We start from the raw sequence: 8,286 nt of genomic DNA on the forward strand, positions 1-8,286 counted from the left end.
TACATGAAACTCGGTTGAATCCTGGTTAGAAAAAAAAGATACTTGAGAGAACACTTTGGGAAATTTGAATATTTACTGGATATTAGATATGGTGAAATTATTGTTAATTTTCATAGGTGTAGTAATTGTAATGTAGTTGAGTAGGAGAGTGCCCTTACTGTTAGGAAATGCATGTTGAACTATGTAGAAGTGAAGTAGTATTTGCAACTTACTTTCAAATAGTTCAGGAAACAAAAAGTGTGTGTATGTGTGTGTGCATACTAGGCTAATATATATCTCCATGGGAAATGGTAGTTTTCCCCCAGAAACTACCAGACTAAGCCTAGGTCCCAGCAATAAGCATATTCGGATTCTGTTCTGCATTTAGTTTAAAAGTAGAATAAAAGACACTCAATTCAATACCTCCTTTTTGTTTTCTTTTTTAAATTTTTAATTATTTTATTGAGGTTATATTGGCTTATAACATTGTGTAAATTCCAGGTGTACATTATTATATTTCACTTTCTGTATAGACTGCATCATGTTCACCACCAATAGTCTAGTTTCTATCCATCACCACATATGTGTGCCCCTTTACTCCTTTTGCCCTCCCCCCATCCCCGTCTCCTCTGGTAACCACTAATTTGTTCTCCTTATCTGTGTGTTTGTTTGTTCATCTTTCACATATGAGTGAAATCATACAGTATTTGTCTTTCTCTATTTCACTTATTTCACTCAGCATACTATCCTGAATGTCCATCCATGTTGTAGCAAATGGCATGATTTTGTCTTTTTTTATGGCTACTATTCCTGTGTTTGTGTGTGTGTGTATGTACACCACATCTTTATCCATTCATGTTGATGGGCACTTGGTTTGCTTCCATGTCTTGGCTATTGTGTATAATGCTGTGATGAACATAAGGGTTCATATATCTTTTTGAATTATTGATTTCATATTCTTTGGATAGATACCCAGTAGTGGAATAGCTGGATCATGTGGTATTTCTATTTTTAATTTTTTGAGAAATCTTCATACTGTTTTCCGTAGTAGCTGCACCAGTTTGCATTCCCACCAGCAGTGTGTGAGGGTTCTCTTTTCTCCACATCCTCTCCAACACTTGTTATTTCTTGTCTTGTTATTTATAGTCATTCTGATGGGTGTGAGGTGATATCTCACTGTAGTTTTGATGTCCCTAATAATTAGTGATATTGAACCTCTTTTCATGTGCCTGTTTGCCATCTGTATACCTTCTTTTGAAAAATATCTGTTAATAGCCTCTGTCCATTTTTTGATCAGGTTGCTCTTTTTTTATCGTTGAGTTATATGGGTTCTTTATGTATTTTGGAAATTAACCCATTGTCAGATATATGATTTGCAAGTATTTTCTCCCAGTTGGTGGGTTGTCTTTTTGTTTTGTTGATGGTTTCCTTTGCTGTGCAGAAAATCTTTAGTCTGATATAGTCCCATTTGTTTATTTTTTCTTTTGTTTCCCTTGCCTGAGTAGACATGATATTCAAAAAGATACTCCTAAGACCAATGTCAAAGAGTGTACTGTCTATATTTTCTTCTAAGTGTTTTATGGTTTCAGGTCTTACATTCAAGTCTTTAATCCATTTTGAGTTAATTTTTGTGTATGGTGTAAAATAATGGTCTACTTCCATTCTTTTGCATGTGGCTGTCCAGTTTTCCCAACATCACTTATTGAAGAGACTTTACTTTCTCCATTGTATGTTATTGGCTCCTTTGTCAAAGATTAGCTGTCCATAGATGTGTGGTTTTATTTCTGGGCTCTCAATTCTGTTCCATTGATCTGTGTGTCTGTTTTTCTGCCAGTACCATGTTGTTTTGATTACTATAGCTTTGTAGTATATTTTTAATTCAGGGTGTGTGATACCTCCAACTTTGCTCTTTTTTCTCAGGATTGTTTTGGCTATTCAGCATCTTTTGTTTTTCCATATAAATTTTAGGATTCTTTGTTCTATTTCCGTGAAGAATGTCATTGTGATTCTGATTGCATTGACCCTGTAGATAGCTTTAGGTAATATGGACATTTTAACTATGTTTATTCTTCCAATCAATAAGCATGGAATGTCTTTCCATTTTTTTATGTCTTCTTCAATTTCTTTCAATAATGTCTTACACTTTTCAGTGTATAGGTATTTCACCTCCTTGAATACCTTCTTTTTGTTTTTTAAGAGTAGAAATATGTTTATTGTTTTTACTAATTTGAGAGTATATATATATATATAAATATATATATATATGTAGGATATAATAAAATGAAAGGCCTATGTACACTCCCCATGCCATTATTAATTTTTTGGAATATATTTATAAAGTTTATTTAAAAGTTAACACAAATAGGATAATAATATGCACTCTGTTCAGTAAACTTGCTTTTTATACTTAATATATTCTGCATATATTTTTATGTCAATACATATAGATCCACATCATCTTTAACAATGGAAGCAAGTATACCATTATTTAGCCAATCCCTTATTGATATTTAGGTTGATTCCAATAATGTTCTGTAGGTGCTATAGTGAATATCCTTCTAAGAATATCTATGCATACTTGCAGATTATTTCTGAAGAACAAATTCCCATAAGTTTCATTGCTAGGTCAGAGGGTATGCATATTTAAAAATTTGATACCTATGTTATGCATTGAGTTGTGCCCTCCGCAAATTCCTATGTTGAAATTCTAACTGCCAGTATCTCAGAATGTGACCTTATTTGGAGATAGGGTCTTTGTAGAGGTAATCAAGTTAAGATGAGGTCATTAGGATGGGCCCTAATCCAATAGGACTTGTGTCCCTTATAAAAAGGTGAAATTTAGAGACAGATATACACACAGGGAGAACTCCATGTGAAGATGAAAGCAGAGACTGGGGTGATGCATCTACAAGTCAAGAAATGCTAAAGATTGCCAACAAACCATACCAGAAGCAAGGAGAGATGCCTGAAACAGATTCTTCCTCACAGCCTTCAGAAGGAACCAACCCTACTGACACCTTGATCTAGGCCCTCTGGCCTCCAGAACCATAAAATAATAAATTCCTGTTGTTTCAGCCACTCAGTTTGTGGTACTTTGTTATGGCAGCCCGAGCAAACTAGTATAACCCATTGCCAGACTTCTCTCCCCAAATGTTCCATCACATATTCCTATTCATAGTATATGAGAGTGCCCGTTTATTCTTCCTCTCCAACTGCAGGTGTCATCAATCTCCCTAATCTTTTTGAAGCTAATAGAAATTATTTTAATTTGCATATCTTTGAACATTAGTAAGATTGACTATCTTATAAATAGTGTGCTCATGACAGTCTTTTGCCCATTTTTCTGGTGCAGATAAACTTTTAAAAATAAATTTTTACAGTAATGTGTAAACATGTCAAACCACACACACACACACACACACACACAGAGCTGAAGAAGATGTAGTAAAAATTGTCTCCTTCCTCTGATCCTTAGCCATTTAGTCCTTTGTTCTAGAGGTGGAATAACCATTGTGACCAGATTCTTGTGCCTTTGAGCAAGTTGCTTAATCTCTCTATGTCTTGGTTTCCTCATCTGTAAAATGGGAATAATATCACCTACCTTAATAAAGTTGTTATGAGAGACTGGCCCCATGGCCTACTGGTTAAGCTGGGCACACTCTGCTTCAGTGATCTGGGTTCAGTTTCCAAGCACAGACCTACACCACTCGTTGGGGTCCATGCTGTGGCGGCAACCCACATACAAAATAGAGGAAGATTGGCACAGATGTTAGCTCAGGGTGAATCTTCCTCAGCAAAAAAAAGAAAAGAAAAGAAAAAAGTTGTTATGGGGATTAAATGTGTGAAATACAAAAAGCTCTTAGAACAGTGTCTCACAGATAATGTGTAATGCTACTGAAATTCTTCCAGTGATGCTACCTGCTTGTAAAACCATATGTATATAGATGCCTTTTTTTATGCATATAGTAGCATACTATACATACTATACTGTAACATATAGCACTACAACTTGCTTTAAGATATATATCTTGGAGGGGCCAGCCCCATGGCCAAGTGGTTAAGTTCGCACACTCTGCTTCAGCAGCCCAGAGTTTCGCCAGTTCGGATCCTGGGCATCAACATGGCACCACTCATCAGGCCATGTTGAGGTGGCATCCCACATGCCAAAACTAGAAGGACCCACGACTGAAATATACAACTATGTACTGGGGGGATTTGGGGAGAAAAAGCAATTAAAAAAATATATATCTTGGAGATTGTTCCATATTAGTAGTTATCAATAGTTCTCATTCTTTTAAAGGGCTGCATAATATTCCATTGTATATGTGTACCATAATTTTTTAAGCACTGCTCTATTGATAGGCATTTAGATAATTTCTAATATTTTGCCTCTATAAACAATGCTGCAGTGACTAGATATTTGCCTGCATGGGTGTACTTATTGGGTAAATTCCCAGAAGTAGAAGAACTGGGTCAAAGAGTAGGTATATTTTTAATGTTACTAGATATTGCCAAGTCACCCTTCAAAGAGGAAGTATCAGTTTACACCACTACCACCAATGTACGAGAGTTTCCATTTCCCCATGTCCTTAGTAGCACAGTGTGTTTAGATAACTTTTGGAATCTTTGACGTTATTGCAACCTTGTTCAAACCATGAAAGTAAAGATGAGTGAAAGTGTCACTGAGTCCATGTCTTGCTGAAAACGACATGATTCATTTAGAAAAATTGCTTCCTACTCAGCAGTTGTTTGGATTCAGCAGTCATCACCTGTGTCCTGTCCTCTCTAATTATTTAGATCCTATAATACATCAATGTAAATTATACCACAATAAGGCAGTTATTCAAAACAGTATCTCTGTTCCTGGCTGAAAAGACCAGTTTCACAGTTTCATTCAGAAGCTAAACATAATTCAAAAAAACAAACTGACTCACACGGTTTCACTTGAAAATCCTGTTTTGCTGTTAGGATAAAAATTAACACATAACATTTCTTTGGTTAACTACCCAGTAACTCTTTTATGGTGTAAATGAATATAACTAGTGGCTGTAACTAAAACCTGACATAGTGCTTGAACCAAAGAGAATAAGAGTCTGTAACAGACTTCTAGGCCAAAATCAGTCAGGCCTGTTTTTGTACAGCCCCTCAAGCTAAGAATGGTTTTTACATTGTTAATGGGTTGTACAAAAACAAAGCAGAAAAAAAAAAAAGGAAGAAGAATATGTGACAGAACCCTGTTACCCACAAAGCCTAAAAGCCTAACACATTTACTATCTGGCCCTTTGCAGAAAGTTTGCTGACTCCTGCAAGAGAAGAAAGTACTACACATTGTGTAAGAGAGAAGGGAAAGATGATGGGCAGAGAGTAACTTGCCATGGTTTTGTTTTGTTTTGTTTTGAAGTACTAACATTTAGAAACGGGAAAGTCTCAGAAAGCTTTTAGGCTAAAGAATATAAAATGAAATAAGAACTGCTCTGGACATCTTCCTAAGACCCAGAGAAAAATCAAGAGCATTTTTTTTACAGCACCTGTGGAATGATTCTTCACAGAACTTATTAATATCACTAATTAGGGCTGGGTACAAATATTAAATATCTCTGTGGCATTTTGCAGTTTACCTGGTACTTACAAGCACATTACTTCAATTTGAGGCTTACAACATTCCTAAGAGGCAGCTGTAGGTCAGAAATGATTATTAGTTTCTATAGGAGAAAAGTGAAGCTTAGAGCTATAGAGTAACCAATCCAAGGTCAACGTTATAAGTACCAGGATCAGATCTTGAACCCAGATCTTGAGACTCAACATCATATACTTTCCGTATATTCATATTTCCATGATAATTTGCATCCTGGTTTTACCTTCAATTCATGTACATTGAGTTTATCAAGAAATGAAAAGGGGCCAGCTCCGTGGCCGAGTGGTTAAGTTCTCCTGCTCCGATGCAGCAGCCCAAGGTTCGGATCCTGGGCGCCGACATGGCACCGCTCGTCAGGCCACGTTGAGGCGGCGTCCCACAACCCACAACTAGAAGGACCTGTAACTAGGATATACAACTGTGGGCGGGGGCGGGGGGTTTGGGCAGATAAAGCAGGAAAAAAAGAAAAAAAAGATTGGCAGCAGTTGTTAGCCCAGGTGCCAATCTTTAAAAAAAAAAAAAGAAATGAAAAGAAAAATGCATTAAATTACAGTAATTACTGTGGATTCACATATAAGATCAAAAGAGAGTTCTCAAACCAGATTGTTTTCATGACATTTATCATCACTGTAATCATCTTAGAAAACTTAATTTTTCCTTAAACAAATTCAAAGGAATGAAAGCTTACAACTCTAGATTCTAAATATAAACTCAAAAGTTTAAACTATCTTCTTAAAATATGTTCTTAAGAAAACTCTATGGTGCTGGCATAAGGACAGACACATAGATCAATGGAATCGAATTGAAGTTCCAGAAATAAACCCATACATTTATGGTCAATTGATTTTCAACAAGAATAAGAAGACAGGGGCCGGCCCCGTGGCTGAGTGGTTAAGTTTGCGCCCTCTGCTTCCACGGCCCAGGGTTTTGCCAGTTGGAATCCTGGGCATGGACCTGGCACCGCTCATCAAGCCATGCTAAGGTGGCATCCCACATGCCACAACTAGAAGGACCCACAATTAAGAATATACAACTACATACCAGGGGGCTTTGGGGAGAAAAAGGAAAAAAATGTTTAAAAAATCTTTAAAAAAAAAAGAATAACAGGACAATTCAATGGGGAAAGAATACACTGTTCAACAAATAGTGCTGCCAAAAGTGGATATCCACATGTAGAAGAATAAAGTTGAAACTTCCTGCCTCAAGCCTACACAAAAATTAACTCAGAATGGATCAAAGACTTAACTGTAGGACTAAAAGTATAAAACTCTTAGAAGAAAACATAGGTGTAAATTTTCATGACTGTAGACTAGGAGATGGTTTCTTAGACATGACACCTAAATCACAAGCAACCAAAGAAAAAAATATATAAACTAGACTTCATATAAGTAAAAAACTTTGGTGTTTCAAGGAACACTATCAAGAAAGTGAAGCGGGCCGGCCCGGTGGCGCAGCGGTTAAGTTTGCACATTCCGCTTCTTGGCGCTCTGGGGTTCCCCAGTTCGGATCCCGGGTGTGGACACGACACTGCTTGGCACGCCATGCTGTGGCAGGCGTCCCACGTATAAAGTAGAGGAAGATGGGCACGATGTTAGCTCAGGGCCAGGCTTCCTCAGCAAAAAGAGACGAGGACTGGCAGTAGTTAGCTCAGGGCTAATCTTCCTCAAAAAAAAAAAAAGACAGTGAAAAGACAGCTTACAGAATGGAAGAAAATTTTTGCAAATCACATTTCCTCTAAGGGGCTAGTATCCAGAATATTAAAAAACAACAACTCTTACAAAACAACAATAAAAAGACAACCCAATTTAAAAATGGGCAAAGGATTTGTATAGACATTCTCCAAATAGTCAATTATAAACACATGAGAAGATGTTCAACACTCTTAGTCACCAGGGAAATGCAAATCAAAACCACAATTAAAAAGCACTTCACACTCACTATGATACCTATAATGAAAAAGACAGACAATTACAAGTATATCCCAGGATGTGGAGAAATTGGAACGCTCACACATCACTAATAAAAATATAAAATGATGTAGGCACTTTGGGAAACAGTTTGACAAAAGTTAAACATAGAGTTACCATATGACCCAGCAATTCCACTCCTTGATATACACCTGAGAAAACGGAAAACATATGTTCACACAAAAATTGTACACAAATGTCACAGCAAAACTATTCAGAATAATAAAAAAATAGAAACAACACAAATATCCATCAAGTGATGAATGGAAGTAAAATGTGGTATATCCATACAATGGAATATTATTTGGCCTCAAAAAGGAATGAAGTACTGACATATACTACAACATGGGTGAACCTTGAAAACATTATGCTAAGTGAAAGAGCCAGACACAAAGGCCCCATATGGTATGATTCCATTTATGCGAAATTTCCAGAGTAGACAAATCCATAGGGACAAAAAGTAGATTAGTGGTTTCCAGGGGCTGGGGGGAGGAAGAATGGGGAGTGATTGTTAATGGGTAGGGGGTTTCTTTTTGGGATGATGGGAATGTTCTGGAATTAGATACTGCTGACGTTGTACAACCTCATGAATATACTAAAAAACACTGAATTATACACTTCAAAAGAGTGAATTTCATAGTATGTGAATTATATCTTAATAATTTGTGTGTGTGTGTGTCTGAGGAAGACTGGCCCTGAGCTAAC

This window comes from Equus caballus, chromosome 3 (assembly GCF_041296265.1).
Source record: "Equus caballus isolate H_3958 breed thoroughbred chromosome 3, TB-T2T, whole genome shotgun sequence".
In the NCBI taxonomy this organism is placed as follows: Eukaryota; Metazoa; Chordata; class Mammalia; order Perissodactyla; family Equidae; genus Equus; species Equus caballus.